The 19,594-nt window shown below is 45.7% G+C and overlaps 1 protein-coding gene across 2 annotated transcripts in view; it reads right to left on the bottom strand.

Moving 5' to 3' along the window:
• The window catches only part of ASCC3 (activating signal cointegrator 1 complex subunit 3), a 718,547-nt gene extending 700,533 nt beyond the window's left edge, over nucleotides 1-18,014 (bottom strand). The window contains exon 1 of one of the 2 annotated variants that reach the window (XM_083176983.1): nucleotides 17,858-18,014. The gene's annotated coding sequence lies outside the window, so the exon portion shown is untranslated. The other variant, XM_083176984.1, reaches the window with a different exon arrangement.
• Between the last annotated feature and the right edge of the window lie 1,580 nt (nucleotides 18,015-19,594).

The raw sequence follows: 19,594 nt of genomic DNA, 5'->3' as shown, positions 1-19,594 counted from the left end.
GCGTGAGAATCAGAAAGTGAAACCTTTTGGGAGTATTCCCAATTTTTTAAAGCAGCAATCATTTACACTGCAAAATCAACCCGGTTTTGCAGTGTAAATGATTGCCAATTTAAAAAAAAAATGGGAAAACTCCCAAAATCTTTCACTTTCTGATTCTCACACCCTATTACATTTGGCCCAAAATTTCACCCAAACCTAACTCTCTCTGCACATTACATCAGCCCCACCTGCATATGATTTTGCCTATTTTGAGAAAAAAAAATTGTCCTGCAATTAGGCCCATTGTCCCATGCGTCCAACCGCCCATATTTTTGAGTATGAGCACAGGTAGAAGCATTAGTTCTAGATCCGTTTAAACTTTTTAATTTTAACATCATTAAACAGAGGGAGCACAGTGAGAATGCCGATTTAGCATATTACGAGTGGTTATGGGTCATTAGGTCGACAGTCAAAAGGTGGACCACTTTTGGTTAAGTCATAAGGTCAACACATGAAAAAGGTCAACATGGTCAAAACGTCAACACATTCAAAGTGTCAATATGAAAAAGGTCAACATAGAAAAAGGTGGGTTTTTCCCATTTTCCTGTGTCTAGGTTGACATGGACACCATAGTGTTCATTCTAGCACCCGCTGTCTTTGAAAATCCATGTAGTTCCTCTTCCCTGCCTGGGGTGTCGCTGTCTGCTGTAGTGCTTTTAGCACAGTGTGGTCTATATATCAGCACTGATATGCAAACCAGACCTTTGCTAGAAACACCACAGCAGACAGCGACACCCCAGGTAGGGAAGAGAAACTGCATGGGTTTTCAAAGATAGCGGGTGCTAGAATGAACACTGCACCATATAAGTGTACCACGTCCACTGGCATGGCTCGCTGCACACCTTGGGGCAGATGTATTAAGCCTGGTGAAGAGATAAATTGGAGATAAAGTGGAAAGAGATAACGCACCAGCCAATCAGATCCCAACTGTCATATTTTAAACACAGCTGATTGGCTGGTGCGTTATCTCTTCCATGTTATCTCCACTTTATCTCCAGTTTATCTCTTCTCCAGGCTTAATACATATGCCCCCTTGTGCTTAGGGCACAAAGCTTTACACGGCACACTATTATATTCTCCCTTTATGCCCAATAGTTAAGTATGAACAAGTCGGCTTAAAAAAAAAAATAATAATAATAATAATCAAGAAAAGCTCCTTTGGGCGCATCACATACTTATCACATATTCAGGTCAGGGGGATGCAAACAGAAATATGCTGTGGGGCAGAACCATTAAATGGCCCCAAAAGTGTGACTTAGGGGGAGATCTGATAACATTAGCTATGGCGGGGACAGTTGTGGCATGGTTGGGAAAAGAGATTGAATAAAATATGAAAAGGGGGAGACATTTGGCTTTTAAAGAAACATTCTCAAACCAGCAAATTGTGGGTCATAAATACTGATATTTGTGTGTAAAATAAAGCAATATTATCTAGAGAAAACCATTTTACATAAAAACAAGAAGCAAGATTATAATGTTCTCAGGCTCAGGGTAAATAAAAAATTAAAAATGCTGTTAAGATGAAAAAAAAAAGCTGCTGCCGCCATTGAATACATAAGTCTGCATTAGCAGACTTACAACTAATAGAACAAACGAGAATGAGAACAAAACTTTACTAATGTGTGACTTTCGGATGTTGGTATTTTAGCTGAAAGCAAATGGGAGAAAAAAAGTTTCTGGGCAGTAGTACGGTTTTGGCAAGTGAGGCAGCGGTGATGCATGTGTTGTCAACATTGTGAAGAGGGGGAATGAAAGGTTAGTGACAGAGTGAAGGGTGGTAAAATTGGATTTCAGTTTTTGTCATATTAAGCTTGAGGCAAACAGAGGAAAAACACTGAAATATGAGCCATGACCTGTAAAGGTGAACAACAGGAAAAGATGGGAGGTAGTGGAAGATTATTCATTCACTATGTACAATGCAGTCAGCTAAGAAGACGCTCAAAGAAAAGTAAAAGCTGGACAAGATTCGTTTTCTTAACAAGCTAATTTTGCACTGGTAAATGGGAACATGCAGTGCAACATGGATTTGCTGGTGAACAAAGTTCCTTTTTATTTCTTTGCAGCTTAGCTTTCAACTCAGAATCAGCCCCATGGGGCAAAATTCAATTAACCGTGGTAAATGCAGGGACTTGACGCTCATACTGCTCCCCTGCTTAACAAGCAATTCAATTGTGAAAGCCTTCTCTGTGGCTTAACCCATAATTCCACATTTCGTAGAATCAAATCCTAAAAATGAAATGTCACTATTGGCCAAACTATGTTAAAGAAATGTACACTCAGACGGTGTCCTTGTCGACTGTGATGACATTCGGGACAAATAAAAAACTTGAAAAACTCTGACCTTTTGACTGTCAACCTAATGCTTGTGTCGACCTTCTAACCCCCGTCGACCTTACCCAAGGCAACCTAAGGCCTGTTGACCTTCAGTGGTTGACCCAGTGACCCATAGCCAAAACCAAGTCCTGACAATTTTCAACTTAATAGGGATTTTCATAATAGGGGGGGGGGGGGGGGGGGAGTACGATCGCACATGCGCAGGGATGCAGATAAGCTGTTATCCATGGGCATAACATAAATTTTAATTGATACATTTCTATGATGTTTTTATTTGGTTGATGTCGGTTTTATTTATAGTTTTCAAGTATATTAGCTTTGTGCAAAAACTAGTGACAAAAATTGGCATATTTTGATACCAGATTTGCCATTAAGGGTTACATTTACAGATCAATGTAGATCTAACTAAATTGATGTTGAATTCCCAGGGCTAAAACACACATTTGCCAAGATTTAAAAATGAATATATATATATATATATATATATATATATATATATATATATATATATATATATATATATATATATATATATATATATAGGATGCGGTCATTCGTCAGACTGCATTTAGGTCTACAGTCATTAGGTCGACCCCACTAGGTCAACTGGCAGGAAGGTCGACATGGGCCAAGGTCGACATGACTTAAGGTCGAATTTGCATAAAGGTCGACATGAGGAAGGTCGACTGGTCATAAGGTCGACATGGGTTTTTCACTGTTTTTTGAGCCGACATGTGCCGACAGGCGGGATTTCATGCCCTACCATCCACTAGGGCGTGGTGGGAGAATAAAATAGTGTGCCGAGCGCAGCGAGGTACCGTGCCCGAAGCATTGCGAGCGAAGCGAGCGATGCGAGGGTCCGATTCTCATTGCCAACTGTGTCCATGTCGACTGTGTCGACATTCGGATAAAAAAACAGTGAAAACCCCATGTCGACCTTATGACCAGTCGACCTTCCTCATGTCGACCTTTATGCAAATTCGACCTTAAGTCATGTCGACCTTGGCCCATGTCGACCTTAAGTCAGGTCGACCTTCCTGCCAGTCGACCTAGTGGGGTCGACCTAATGACTGTAGACCTAAATGCAGTCTGACGAATGATCCCATTCCATATATATATATCAGCTGTTAACCCCTTCAGCGATGTTTTTCTTTTCTTTTTTAGGGAGCGTGCCCCACTGGGTGAGTTTTTTTCTGGAGAGTGCTCCCTAAAAAAAAACACCACTGTAACCCCCGGGTCTGGGTAGCGCAGCTGAACAATCCATCAGCCACAGCAACCCGACTGTGTGGGCATGACGTTACGTCACGCAGCAGGGGGAAGGAGGCAGGGCTGGGCAGCCGCTGAAACTGAGTGCGACGCTGATCTCAGCGCTCAGTTCAGTGGCGCTGCCCGGCAGGAGGGAGCGCAGGCAGTGGAACTCCCGAGAGTTTTCCGGGTTTGCCAGACTGCGCACTGGAGCATAACTCTGAAAATTCTCGGGAGTGCCACTGAAGGAATTAAGCCTCGTACACATGGGGCAACACTGGCCTCTGTGCTGAGCAACATGCTAAGCACAGATCGCGGCATACAAGTGATGCACTAATGTTTATAAGCAAAACCCAGCGATCTAGCAGGATAGACAGTGCATGTACTGTCTATCTCTGCGTGCGATAGCGACGCCCCGGACCGCGCAGCAACTTCTCCTGGAGCCATACACACAGAGCGATCCATGCTTCAATGCTATGCGAACTAGTCAGATCACTTAGAACTGGGGTTAAAATCGCCCCCTGTTTGTGCCACTTTGGTCAATGTGTATTTTATTCCTGGAAACAGAACAATGATTTAGAATCTTTGAACTATACCCCTAAACATCATCTGTCCAATCACAAACTTAACCATACATTAGAATTTGCCAAAAAGCTCACAGCGCAGTGGATTAGCAAAGCATATCTCTAGTTGATAAAATAAGGAATTTGGTACTTACCGGTAATTCCCTTTCTCCGAGGCTGCAGGGGACACTGCAGTCTACACGTGTGGGATAGTGTGGGTGCATTGGAGGAGTCGGCACTTTAAGAAATTTGAATACAGCTGGCTCCTCCCCCCGATATCCCCCAGCAGACTCCAGTCTTAGAAACTGTGACCGAGAGAGGATAGGGGCCAGGGCTCGATCCCTGGAACAGAGGAGACACTTCGCAGAAGAGAAAAGATTAGCAAGAATAACTCATAACAAGAACTCACAACTTGCAATCGGCAAACATTCAATGTTAAAGTAAAACAACTTGTAAGATGGCAGGAATAAAGCGCTGGGAGGGCGTGCAGTGTCCCCTGCTGCCTCGGAGAAAGGGAATTACCGGTAAGTACCAAATTCCTTATTTCTCCTCCCAGCAGCAGGGGACACTGCAGTCTACACGTGTGGGATAGTACCAAAGCACTAAACCCGGGAGGGAGAGCGCTGAGAATCCTGCAAAACAGCTCTGCCGAATGATGCCTCCTCACTGGCAAAGCTGTCAAACTTATAGAACTTGGCGAAGGTGCTAGCACCCACCCAAGTGGCCGCCCTACAAACCTGAGCGAAACACCTCTGGCCGCAGCCCACGAAGTGCTTACGGCCCTTGTTGAATGGGCGGAAATCCCTAAAGGAAGGACTTGGTTAGCCCTAGCGTAGGCCTCCTTGATTGTGAGGCACAACCACCTAGCCAGCGTCTGCTTGGACGCCGGCCAACCCTTCTTTCCTGCTCCATACAACACGAAAAGACTATCCGTCTTTCTCCACGATGCCGTTCTGGAAACGTAGATACGCAGAGCGCGCACCACGTCCAAGGACTTCATATCTCGTGAAAGGGCTGGAACCACAATAGGCTGGTTCACGTGGAACGCCGAAACCACCTTCGGAAGGAAACCCTGGCGAGTTCTGAGTTCCGCCCTGTCCTTGTGGAAAACCAGAAACGGGGAACGACAGGAAAGAGCCCCAAGCTCCGACACCCTGCGGGCCGAAGCCAGCGCCATCAACATGACCGTCTTCCACGTCAAGAACCTTAGATCCACCGAATCTAAGGGCTCAAAAGTATCAGATCTTAGGAATTTCAGAACCAACTCCAAATCCCATGGCTCTGAAGGCGGAACGAAGGGAGACTGTATACGAACAACCCCTTTTAAGAAGGTCTGTACCTCCGGAATTAGAGCCAGCCTTCTGTGAAAAAACACCGATAGGGCAGACACCTGGACCTTCAAAGACGCCAGTCTGAGACCCTTCTCTAAACCCGATTGTAAGAACTCCAACAAACGGGAAAGATGAAACACTGCCCTTGGTACCGATCTAGCTTCGCACCAGGCTATGTAGGATTTCCAAATCCTGTGATAATGAGAAGCGGTCACCTCCTTCCTAGCCTTCAGCATAGTTGGAACTACAGACTGCGGTATTCCACGTCTCCTTAACAAGTCGGCTTCAACAGCCACGCCGTTAAACGTAGAGACTCTAAGCCGGGGTAGATGAATGGTCCTTGTTGTAGAAGATCCTGTCTGAGTGGGAGACGCCACTGCACATCCGCTTGAAGAAGCTTGAGGTCCGAATACCAGGCCCGTCTCGGCCAGTCCGGGGCAATCAGAATTACTGAAGCGGACCCTCTTTTTATGCGCTTGAGCACTCTTGCTATGAGTGGAAACGGCGGAAACGCATATATCAGCTGGAAATCCCATGGGATGGAGAATGCATCCCCCGCCAGAGCTTCCGAATCCCGAGACCTGGCACAATACCGAGGTACCTTCCGATTCAACCTGGAGGCCATCAAATCCATCTGAGTGGCCATCAAATCCATCTGATGGAGAATGCATCCCCCGCCAGAGCTTCCGGATCCCGAGACCTGGCACAATACCGAGGTACCTTCCGATTCAACCTGGAGGCCATCAAATCCATCTGAGGCATGCCCCACCGGACCGTCAACTGATGAAAAACCTCCGAATGAAGGGCCCACTCTCCCGGGTGGAAGTCCTGTCTGCTCAGATAATCCGCCTGCCAATTCTCCACGCCCGGCAGAAACACCGCAGAGAATCGGGGGACAAACGCCTCGGCCCATTCCAAGATAGGACGCACCTCGCGCATGGCCGCACGACTTTTGGTTCCTCCCTGTCGATTTATGTATGCGACCGCAGTCGCATTGTCCGACTGGACTCTTACCGGACGTCCCCTGAGCAAGTTGTGTGCTTGACCCAAAGCCAACCTGATTGCTCTTAATTCCAGGACATTTATCGGAAGACTTGCCTCCTGGGCCGACCACCGCCCCTGAAAAGTCTGGTTGAGAACAAAAGCTCCCCAGCCCCTGAGGCTGGCGTCGGTGGTCAGTATCGTCCAACTGCATGGACTGAAACTCCGGCCCTGGAGTAAATTGGGAGTGTGAAGCCACCATTGAAGTGACTGACGAGCTGCTCTTGACAGGGTAATCTTCCCGTGTATCTGTAGATGCGACCCTGACCACTGTGACAGTAGGTTCCATTGGAACGTTCTGGTATGAAATCTGCCGTACGAGATGGCCTCGAAAGAGGCTACCATCATCCCCAGCAACTTGGTGCACAACAGGATCGAAACTCTGCCGGGAGCTAGGACCTGTCGTACCTTTGACTGCAGCGCCGCGATCTTGTCCATTGGAAGAAATACCGCCTCCTGCGCCGTATCCAGAATAAGGCCCAGAAATTGAAGCCTCTGTGTTGGATTGAGCTGAGATTTGCCGAAGTTCAAGATCCAACCATTTTGGACCAGAAAAGAACATGTGGCCAGAGCGTCTGCTATCAATTTGTCCTGAGAAGAAGCCTTTATCAAGAGATCGTCCAGGTACGGGATGATCGTTATCCCCTGTAACCTGAGTACCGCCACCATGCAGGCCATGATCTTGGTAAAGACCCTGGGAGCGGACGACAGGCCGAAGGGCAGAGCCCTGAACTGGAAATGAGAAGCCTGCATTGCGAACCTTAGAAACCTCTGGTGAGGTTCCCAAATAGGGACGTGCAAATAGGCGTCCTTTATGTCTAGCGACATAAGATATTCTCCCGGTTCCAGTGATGCAATCACGGACCGTATGGACTCCATCTTGAACCTGTTGTAACAGATGTATTGATTTAAATCCTTGAGGTTTAGGATAGGCCTTACGGTGCCGTCCGGTTTGGGGACTACGAACACATTGGAGTAAAACCCCTGTCCCCTCTGATGTTCTGGCACCGGTATTATTACAGAAGCGTCCAAAAGCTTTTGAACTGAATCCTGTAAGGCCTTTCTTGTCTGATCCAGCTTTGGAAGGCCCATTGGAAAGAATCTTACTGGAGGTGGCGCTGAAAATTGAAGTCTGTATCCCTGTGTAATAATTTGCAAGACCCACTCGTCCCTGCAGTGAGTCTCCCAAACCTGAGGGAACAACAACAGACGAGCGCCCACCCTGGACTCTCCCACTAGAGCCGGAAGACCGTCATGCCACGGTCTTGTCGGAAGCCTTGGGCTCCTGGCGACGTGCTGGGGCAGCAGCGGCCGCTGCTGTTCCCGCCCCTCTACCTCTGCGACCTCTAAAGGCCGTAAAACCTCCTCTGGGCCTGCCTCTAAAGGCCGAGGAGCCTCGAAAGGACCGAAAGGACTGAGTGAGGGACCGCCTCTTAGGTGGAGGAGCGGCTGTAGGTAAGAATGTAGACTTACCCCCCGTGGCCTGGGAGATAAGTTTATCGAGCTCTGGCCCGAAAAGCATATCCCCTGTGAACGGCAAGGCTTCAACGGCTTTTTTAATTTCAGCCTCAGCCTGCCATGACCTCAACCAGACCGACCGTCTGGCCACCATAGCTGACGCAGAAATTCTGGCTCCTAGAGTCGAAATGTCTGCCGCTGCCTCACCTATGTAAGTTGAAGCATCCCTGATGCCTTCCGCCATAGGCAACAAATCTGCCACAGGCATATTTTGCTCCAGACCAGCCACAAGCTCAGCAGCCCATTGCTCCATAGCCCTGGCCACCCAAGCAGAGGCCAAAGCAGGATGCAAAAGGACCCCTGCCGTGGAATAAATGGTCTTTAGTGAGCAATCTAAACGCCTATCCTGCGCCTCTTTCAAAGAGGCCACCCCGGGGACAGGCAGAGTGGCTCGCTTAGATAGCCTGGATAGCGAGATATCCGGAGTGGGAGGAGTCTCCCACTTGGCCCTGGATTCAGGAGAGAAAGGATATAGTGTCCTTAGGCGAGCTGACACCTGGAATTTCCTATCCGGACATTTCCATATAGAGAGGAGAGGAGAGTCTAATTCCTCCGAATCCGGAAAACACAACTCCTGTCTTTGAGAGCGTCCAAAAATGGACACCTGGGGAGTAACCTCAGGCTGCTCTAATTTCAGAGTGGACCTAACAGCTCTAATAAGCCCCTCCACACCCTGTGATTCATCCTCCCCTACATCCAAGGGTTGGATATCCTCCACAGGGGGAAGAACCTCTCCTTCCTCTATAATATAATCCTCATGGTCTGAATCATCAGCCAAAAACAGAGAGGGCATAGCCTTTCTTTTAATTACAGCAGCAGCCGAAGGTCTCTTAGCAGGACCTGCCATAGACTGAGTTAAAGAGTCCACTGACTGAATTAAGGATTGAGCCCAAGCAGGCTCTGCAGAGGTCAATCTAGAAAGCTGAGTCTGAAACACCTCTCTATCCTTCCTAGAGGCAGCCATTTCAGCATTCAGATTAGACAGCAATGATTGCAGCACCTCTGAGGAAACAGCAGCTGCCTGCACAGGTGCTGCAGGAGCAGCAGTAATTTGAGAAGCCCTATAGCAAGTCTCACAGAGGGAACACCCTCTAACATGTTGTGTGTATTGCTGCTTACAGCTCTTGCAGGAATAAACCTTCAAAGCAGCCTTAGATGAAGTTGCTTTTCCTGCCATCCTGCCCAGTAAATGTAACAATACTGACAGACACACAACACCAGTCACACAAGAAACACCCCAAAATACAGCCCAACAGCAGGGAAATACCCAGTAAAGTAGCCCTGAAGTCTGGCAAGTTACAGGGGAAGAGGAGCCAATTAATAACCCCCGATTCTTGTGTGTGTAATGTACCCCTTAAGACTTACAGTGTCCCTGTAGTCCGCTGGGGAGCGCTGAGCTGCACAGGTAACAGAGGTCCCGTTTTGTACAGCAAACTGCAGAGAGAGAGAGCACCACAAAAGCCACCTCACAGCTCAAAAGCGCAGAGAGAAGAGAGAGAAGCAAGCTCCGCCCTCCTCTCTTATGCTGAGGCACGAAATCCAAGCCCTGCCCCAAACAGCCGGCATACTGGAGGGTGCGCTGACGTCACCACCGCGACTCAGCTCTTTCTCTGCCACCGACCATCGCGCTTAATGGCCGCCCCCTGTCTGGCGCACAGCGCCCTTACTTGTCACCGGCGTCCCTGGAGTTCGGGGGAGATAGCCCAGGACCCGCGACGCACACTGCATGCAGCTGCGGGCGGGTCCCCGGAACGGAGGCTCCGGTGGCTGGACAGTGGAGGGAGGCTGCATGCAGGCCCGACCATGTCCCTCCAGGGTCCTACGTCGCAGACAGGCATTCCCAGCCTGTCTGTGTCCAAGTATAAATAAAAAATAAATAAAAAGGAAACAAAAATCCTAGTCTCCTTAGGAGACATAGCCCGGGAGTCCGACTCCTCCGGGCACTTTTTCTAAGACTGGAGTCTGCTGGGGGATAGCGGGGGGAGGAGCCAGCTGTATTCAAATTTCTTAAAGTGCCGACTCCTCCAATGCACCCACACTATCCCACACGTGTAGACTGCAGTGTCCCCTGCTGCTGGGAGGAGAAAAATAGGGTGATCACTTCATTGTAAATTATAACCTACTTACTGGTTAGTTTATTTCCCACTATTTGCATAATGTGAAACACAACAACATGCAATTTTACAATGACAGATTTATATTTGTTTGTATAAGTATAACTCAAGTACTCCTTAATACCTAATCACTATTAATGCAAATCTCATGGATAAAAAAAAAAGCACGTAATGACTACAACAATAGAACAAAACACCATTGCTTTCTTAAATTGTCAAGCTCTATTTTACATTTTAGAACACAGCATGTTCTATTATGCAATGGAAATGTGTGTTAGGAATATACTGTATATCTATTAGTGTTCACTCTAGGTGCAGGCTGCAGATTTGTGAGGATGACAATTTCATTCTGAAGGATAACATTTTAGATGTGTACGTAACTACAGCTACAGTAACTGTGGTGATAAATCACATCTAAAATTTTGCACTTCAAAACTAAGATATTCCCTCCTCAGTGATCAGCAGCCTGCACCTAGAGTGAACACACACCCACACATAATTTTTTTTTTTTTTTACAAACAGCATGTAAAAAACAAATACATCCCTCTCCCGTCACTTTCCTTTGTATAACTGGTATTTACATGTACACACAACTCTGCATAGGACACAACACACCATAAGTACCCAGTTACAACCCTTCAACTGCAAGTGAAAAGGCAAGAGTCATGAATGACTCAGCATCAGCTGTAGTTGTATCCGCTTGTAGATACAGATGTGTCCATGTACATTGCTGGGGCAAGGTGTATGGTCTATGCATGCAGTATATTGGGGTAGGGAAGCAGGATAAGATAGGGTAGAGTGATGCACCCTCTACCCATATGTATAAGAAACCTGCATAGGTCTATAGGTGGGGGTAGTGCAACTTTTCCAGAGGAAGCTGGTGACAGTAGAGGGGCACTGCTACCCACAGCAATCAACAAGAGACCTGCTGAGCTAGCACAGTGACAAGCTGCCTCCTGCAGCAATGTTGTAATAAGACACATCTATATGCCCATAAACTGGACTTTTGTTCAACTCAGCAAAAACTCGGCATGTGCAGCGAAACCTGTTTAGGATTCGCTGCACAGTCGCCGTGTTCCGGAGGGCTGGAGCATTCACTGCCAGCCCTCCCTCTCACTCTATTCAATGCCGCAGGGGCTCGCTGCCCCTGACGCCAATTCTTAACCCCTGCAGCGAACACCGCAGGGAGCTGTGGGGTGGTGGCAGGCAGGGAGATGGAAGTCTCCCTGCCTGAGCCGGACACTGTGGGGAAGAAGCAGGGCTCCCGGGGACACAGGCAGAAGCTGCCCCAGGGAGAGCTGGCAGGGGACTGGGGTAGGGAGCTGCTGCACTGCTCCTGCTCGTGCATATGTAATGAGCGGGAGCAAGGTGAAGTGAATATATCAATAAGTAATGTGCAGCTCTCGGCCCCCTGCTGGCTGTTATGTGGAAAATATAAAAATTTAAACACATTAAATGAAATATATATTCATGTGCTGTAAGCACATTAATAAAAATAGCATGCCCCTTCACATAATAAAATTCCTGATTTCTTTACACAAAAAAAAAAAAAACACCTTTATTTTAAAAGTTCACATTCCAGTTCGCCATAAAAAGATGGCGATTGCTACATGGTGACACACAGCGAAAATCACTTAAAAAGCAATTCGCCATCTGATCATTGAATACACTTACATTGGAAAGCCCATTGAAAAACCACAGCGAATTGCGATGACTATCAGACAGCGAATTGTCCGTCATTCACTGTTCACTATCGGACAATAGTGCACGTTGAATAGGGCGAATCACTTTTTCAGTAAAAAGATTCACCTTAGAGCACGAAAATAGCACACATCAGCCTCATTGAATACTGCCCTTAATGTGTAAATGTACACATGGAACATTTTTAACTAGTACGGACATCAAGTATGCAGATAAAAAGTACAATATACCATAGGAATGCTCAAGTTTTCTACATCTTAAAGAAATATAAATGTCAAAACAACACACTTCTCTGGCCATCCACATAATTAAAAAAAAAAAAATAAGAAAGAAAGAAGAAGAAAAAGTGATTCAACAGACAGGCTACTTCTTCCATTGCTCAATGGTCTATTTCTGATGCTCACGGGTGCATTACAGGTGCTTTTGATAGCAGATAGTAATCAACATGGACACTAACCAGTCTGCAACTGCCTAGAAAACTGCAATGTGTGTTCTGACATCTTTCTGCTATAGCAAATATCAACTTTTTCAGCAATCTGTGCATTTTTGTGGGTCAGGACCAGACATGCTAGGCTTCGTTACCCATGAGCACATGACCGTGTTGTCTGTTCATCAGTTGTCCTTCCTTGAACCACCTTTGGTAGGTACTAACCACTGCATACAGGTAACACCCAACAATACCTGCTGTGTTTGAGATGTTCTGACACCATCATCTGGCCTTTGTGAAATTCACTCAGATACCTACTACTTGCCTTTTTTCCTGCACATAAAACTTCAATAACTGACTTCACTACTAATATATACCACCCCTAGACCACTGCTATTGCTATTAGAACGATAAATGCTATTTATTTCACCTGTCAGTGGATATATTATACATGTACACACACACACACATATATACACACACATAGGCCCGCTCAAACAAATGCTTTAAAAGCTAGTCTGCTACCTTATACAAATATGCCCAAACACTTGCCTGTGTTTCTGCATGTGTGAGAGAGAAATAGATGTAGTTTCACTCACTACCAACAGATGGCAGTGTTTCAGGGACACACAGTGTTTCCACACAAATAGAGGATACCTTTTAGGTAAATAGTAGCTTGTTCTACAGTGAAATATCTCCCTATTTTTGTCCCTGAATTTCTTAAGGGAACCACTGGTTTTATATAAAACTGATGTATATACAGTACATACAGCCTGTGTGGATTAGACACAAACCTAAGATGAAATATTTCCCTTTTCGTGACTGAACTAATCTAGGGAACTGTTGGTCCAACCTAAACTGATAACTACAGGTCTTATTGCTGATTTCCCAATACAATGTAATTTCCATATTAAGCAAAGATTTACCCCAGAAAAAGTATTTTATGGACACCACTAGTACGATATGGGCCAATCACAAAGGATCGGGCCTAGAAATCGTCCCAAATCGTATATACGTTTGACATCCCCCTCGGGTCCGATGTCCAATCTTGGCCCCGCTCTCAGCGACGGGGAACGGGGTTGCATGCGATCATGACACACTTGAAGGTCCCGAGTGGCTCAGGGGGGTCGGAAGGCCATACACTGCTGCAATACATCGCAGAAGTGTATGGCCACCTTTATACCACTTTCACACCGAACAACAAATTACCAGCTGAAGCAGTTCTACCCGGTAATTCGTTCAGTGTGAAAGGGTAAACCCGCGCCACCGACCCTGCTCTTTACCCCGGTCAGCGAACAGGGATTTGCGCCCCAGGTTTACCCTTTTACGCTGAAGAAATACCTGTGAAATTCAACAAATTACCAGGATTGACATTTTAACCTGGTAATTTACAAGAGAAGAGTTGTGTGCTGTGCAATTAACCGCAGCTGGCACAGGGTAGTCACTCCCCAGTATACTGAGATTGCAAGAAACAAGGTTCAAAATGTATAAAATTATTTAATATATAGAAAAGAAAATAAACATATATAACACAGTTAAAAATACAATTGAAGAATATTGACTGCGCCTGAACACTGCAGCCCTTGATTAACCAAGAGACTCCTCAAATCCCAAACAGTTACAATACAAAAATAGGAGAATCATAGGCGCTGTGTTCTTTAGTTGATTGGTCTGGTGTACCAATTTCTTGTCTGATAACTCCTTGTCTGGTAGTTAATAGAAAGACCCTGATGACTGACCTTAAGCCAGTGCCCTATGTGCACATCAAGGTATCTTTAGTACGCCTGCTTCCTCATGCACAGATAAATACGGTATAATAGCCTGGTCTCCTCAGCGGGGGACCCAATGGAAAGTGACTTACCAAGGGCTAATGCCCTATGTTTATCAAAAGGTTTCTTTAGTCAGGAGATCCCAGGTCACTCGAATCATATAATCCAGGTCAACCTGGTTAATTAAAAAGGTGGAGATTGAGAAGGCATTAAGCAGGTTCTTCTCCTCACACTTCTCCGTATGGAGAAGTGTGAGAAGAACCTGCTAGTGACGACAGCTTTCCTTGCACCTGGCTTCTCCTGCTCCATCCACGTTCGCCTACACGCTGATACGCTGCTTGTCTTGGTGGCTAGCCGGCAGTCTGTTCGAGATCCAGCAGCGCCTTGGAAGGTGGTAGGAGTTATTGCCTGGGAGTTTTATGTCAAACCTTGTGGTAACCAGCCCACAGCGGTTATCCGCCTGGTACGAGTCTTTATTGATCTGTGTACCTGCACTTGTCTGTGTTTTAAAATAAATACGGTTTTACACTATGAGGCGCACCTCTTCTTGTTTTTGAACACATATATATATATATATATATAAAAAAATATTTTCTTTTCTTTATATTAAATAATTTTATACATTTTGAACCCTCTTGTAATAAGTCAGCCAGCGCTGACACATTCCTTTTTTCTAACCTGGTAATTTGCTGCTCAGTGTGAAAAGAAATCAAACTGCACCCGGCAAAATGACTATGCACTCAAAATGCCTGGTAAGTGCCAAGTCGTATCTGTGAAAGGGGTATTCGAGACAAAACACATATGGTAAACATGCAGAGAATCTGTGCTTCCCTGCTATGTTCATTGACGTAAGATATGGTATGACGAAATGTCTGAAATGTTTTTATTTCACACTGTGTGAAGTTTGCATTTTAATAAATTGTGATTGACACCCTTATACAATTTGATAAAAAAAAAAAAATCTAATTATCAACAATATATGGGCATTACTTTTACTATGGATTACTTCTAATAGGAAGAGATTGTGTTCATCATGAGAAGGTAATTGTTCCTACACAAAATCAACTTTTATGCGATTTACCAGCCTGCTAATCCATAAAATGGCAGATTAAAATTGACTGCAATAAGGTACATTTCAAGGTTAGATACAACATAAATAGCCCCCCCCCCCCCCCCCTATTAACACTGTGGCCCTCCAGATGTTGTGGAACTACATGTCCCAGCATGACCTGACAGTTTTGGCATGCTTTTATAGCGAAAAATGTGTCAATGCATGTTGGAACATGTAGGTTTCACAACATCTGGAGGGCCACAGGTTGAAGACCCATGCTCTAAGAGTATACAATGAAAGATGAAATCAAGACATGGCTCTCCTAACATTCTTATCCACTCCCATTTATTCACAAAACACATCAATTCTTTTCCCTCCTACTCTACATCAACGACATCCAAATCTAAAGGTAATGTCACAGTAAAAGCCAACACTTTAGCTGAGCAGAAAAAGTTTAGTGTTCTCCTACATATTGTACTAGATAGTGCAAGAATCTCATAAAACCTATTGTTTCTTAAAGGTCATCATAAGTTTGTAACTTGTGTAACACATTCAGTTCATATTGAAGTGTTTAGTGTAATTGTTGGTACACAATGAGCTCTGGGTCCTCAGCCGATATATCCACCTGACATCTGTTTGCTGGAATTTGGGAGCAAATTACTGTCATTTATCACTAGTCCTGTCATTTATCACGAGTCCTATACATTACCAGATTTTTTTCCAACCAAGCAACTAGCTGGAGTAAAGTTGGTCTAGTTGTGTGTTTCACAACTTCGGTCCTCAAGGCACACTAAAGGCCCGCATACACTTGTGTGATTTGGCCTGTTTTTCACCAGATTCAGATGGATCTGGACGAGAAATCAGCTATTTAGCACCCGCAAGATATTGCATCTGATTTTCCTTGACCTCCCCCTTTACATGAAATAAATCACATGTAAAAAATGTCACATGAAGTTCCAAATCAGAAGTGAGGACTCTCGGGGAGCTGCTGGAGAAATTCAAGGGAAATGGGGTCCGACTTGTGGCTCAGACAAGTCAGAAAAGTGTATGGCAGTCTCCAGATCTCAGTGACATCAATGGTAAAGCGTATATGGTTAATCTAAAATAACTGAAGAACTAATTAAGTCACTTGTGCTCAAGTAAAATATCCTCAAACCCTGGATTATTAATCTGTGTAAAACCTGGGCAATTTCTCCTCTGACCCAAAGCTGTATATCAGTGATGGCTAACCTTGACACTCCAGCTGTTGTGGAACTACACATCCCAGCATGCCATCAGTTTTAGCATGGCCAAATAGTAAAACAGTAGCAGGGCATGCTGGGATGTGTAGTTCAACAACAGCTGGAGTGTTAAGGTTAGCCATCACTGTTGTATATACTTCATTCAGTTTAAAGATTTGGCACTCAATATACGGTGCCAAATGTCAAAACTGGTTGGGCATTAAATTTGTCCACCCAGCTGTGATGTCAGTGCAGCCAGCGTACAAGCCGCTGCTTGTCGATGCAACAATACACTATGGACCTGATTCAGACCTGCTCACTGGGCTGTGAGTGTTCAGAGCTTAGCGAGCAGGTAGATACCACCCTGCCGAATGGATACCCCTGCCCCTGTCCACGCATGCACACAGGGGAATACTCATTCACCATTGAATGAGTTTTCCCCTGATCACAGCGCTGAGTGAGCCAGGACTCACTTGGCGCTGCGAAGGCTGTGGGGAGGAGGCCACTGATGATGGCCAGGAAACGCCTTCATTTTCTGCGGAACACCCATAAAACGCAAGTGGCACTCCCCTAAATAGCCACCCGCTGTCAAACAGCAAGTGGCTTGCGAGCACAGCAGACCACGCACATGCAAATTTGCAGCCCGTCGAAACAAATCTGAATCGGACTCAATATTTTCAGATATATTAGTATCGGCTGTGCTGCAGGGACATACATACCTACTGTATATGTTGTACACCCAGCTGATCGGTTCGCAATGTATCGTTCATCAATACAACAGACTCTATATTGACCAGTGTGTACCCAGCATCGGTGTGCTTTGAAGATCTTAGTGGGGGAACTCTTTGTCTACTGTATTTCCAGCTTTAGTGGTTCACATTTTGCAAACTGCCAGTGGGTAGTTATAGAGTACAAACCAAAAAGTATGCAACCCTGTGCAAGTGAGGAGCAGCCAGAGATCTGTCCCAGTGTTATCAGGCTGGATACAGTGTGTCAGTTAGAAATGAAGGCACCCGCAGCTGTTACACTTGACAGTTGCCAATGCCTAGTCTTGTGCCCAAGCTAGGGGCCTTGGAAAACATGGCCTGTCAGGGGACCTGACACAGCTAGAAACCATTCTTCCACATTGGCCCAGATTAGGTCTGCACATATTCCCCTAGGAAGCCAATCCCTTTCCAACCCAAAATCTTCCAATTCTAGGAAATAACTTGTTATGAAACTGAGCATCACACAGCCTGACATTCCAGACTGTAATAAATATAGGATTTAGAGCACACTTTATTCTACAATACCAGCCTGTTAGAATTTCGAGCACAGGTGTGATGTTGGAATACACTGAGAGCAAGGAATATAGTGACAGGCACAGGTGAGGGGAGACAGAGAGATGGGAAGAAAATGGGCGAGGGCCAAGTGTCTTACGTGTACAACAGGGCTACAGACATACAGAGTGCAGGCACACAGTATGGTGGTCTCGCAGCTACACGGCGCCGGTCCGCTCACTTACCTGGGCTGGTTCAGAAGATGACTGACAGCAACATCTAGCCAATGAGAGAGCTCCGTGCCGGCATCCACTGCGTTGCTTATTGGCCAAACACCGAATGGCGTAACAGTAGGCGAGCGGAGAAAGATTTTTACGTCTCCTTATTGGTCCATCCACTCTGAGTAACTTCTGCGCATGACGTGACGTCACATGCACGAGCGCACACGAGTCCGTACATTTTGGTCGAGAGGCTCGTGTCACAGCGGCACGGAGACTGGCAGCGCGCGTGGTGATAGCGTCATCGTCACGTGACCTCAATTCCGGGTACCAGTGCCCACACCACACCTGTGGTTCCTTGTAGAGATGGGCAAAACGGGTCACTAAGACGAGCTGGGATCCCGCGGATCACTCCGATGATCCAGATATTTTGGGCGACTCATCTGCTCACTTTGATAAAAAGGGCTAATTTGATAATAAAGAAGCATAATTTGTTTTACAATCATTTATTGCCATTTTTTTTAACTTTTTTTTTTTTAAACATAAAACAGTGAGCTGAACAAATGAGAACATACATGACTGAGTAAAACACTGATCGATGGCTGGGTGCAGAATCGCCATCGATAGCAAAAAATCGATGTCTGCACCGATGGCCATCCCTAGCAGCAGCAGCCTTGTTATTCTTTCTTTTACTTGCTGTCGCAGCACTGTAACTCAGTCTCCAGAGTTAGTACATCTCAGCTGCCACAGGTGGCTATGCTGATATCAGGCAAATCATGCATAGTAATGAAAAACGAAACTGAAAGTAAAAGAACGACGGTTCACCTTTTTGGGGATCGGCGGCTCACTCACTGTTTTATGGGATCCGTCCAAAAGATCCTCTTTGTTCGCAAAACGCCCATCTCTAGTTCCTTGAACTCCCTTCCTGCTATCTCTGGCGGGGAGCTCTGCCTCACCTATCGCGGCTGGATTGACTCACGAGCCCCGTTTTTCATTGTTCTGTGTGCTCAATTAGTTTGGACTCTGATTACTACCAGAGTACAGCAGTCTGCATAGATCAGCATCCAACTGCCTAGCAACAAGGCATGTACCAAACCTCGGGGAGAGAATGAGATAGAGTTCAATGAGTCAAAGTAAACTGATTTGGAGGCAATTTACATTGGATTTCAAACAAAATGCTTTTGAGAAAAAACAGCATTTTGCTATCAATGCAGAGATAAATGTAAAGGCCATATGCAACGGGTGTGGTACAGGGTTCCGACAGTCGGGATCCCGACAGTCATTAGCCCGATGTCGGGATCCCGACTGGCCAGACTCAGACAGACTAAATAGCTGATTTCTACCTATTCTCCCTCTATGGGGGTTGTGGACCCCCACGAGGGAGAAAAGCCGGTGGTCATCGGGAACCCGTGCGTCGGTATTTTAACAGTCAGGTAAATGACTGTCGGGATCCCAACTGTCAGGACCCTGTCCGGCACCCTATGCAACTATCTCCACAAGCTTGGCACAAGGTAAAGACGACAGATGCGAAGAATATCAGCATGCGGCAGAACATTGGAATTACAATGTAAATTATTGTATAAATTACCATAACAATGTTTTAGGGTTGTGTAAGTGAACATAGAAAAAAAAGGCACATAGCCATTTTTATTAAGTACAGCGTAAGAAGCTTAAAAGTTGCTTACCCTTTACAAGCTGACTAATAAAAAATGCTTTATTACTGCAAACCAATTGCTAAGTTCACTTGAATTCTGCAAATAGCTT

Source organism: Crinia signifera, chromosome 3 (genome assembly GCF_055691185.1).
Source record: "Crinia signifera chromosome 3, ASM5569118v1, whole genome shotgun sequence".
Classification (NCBI taxonomy): Eukaryota; Metazoa; Chordata; class Amphibia; order Anura; family Myobatrachidae; genus Crinia; species Crinia signifera.
The sequence above is the reverse complement of the archived record's forward strand: the minus strand, read 5'-3'. Positions and strand labels throughout refer to the sequence as shown.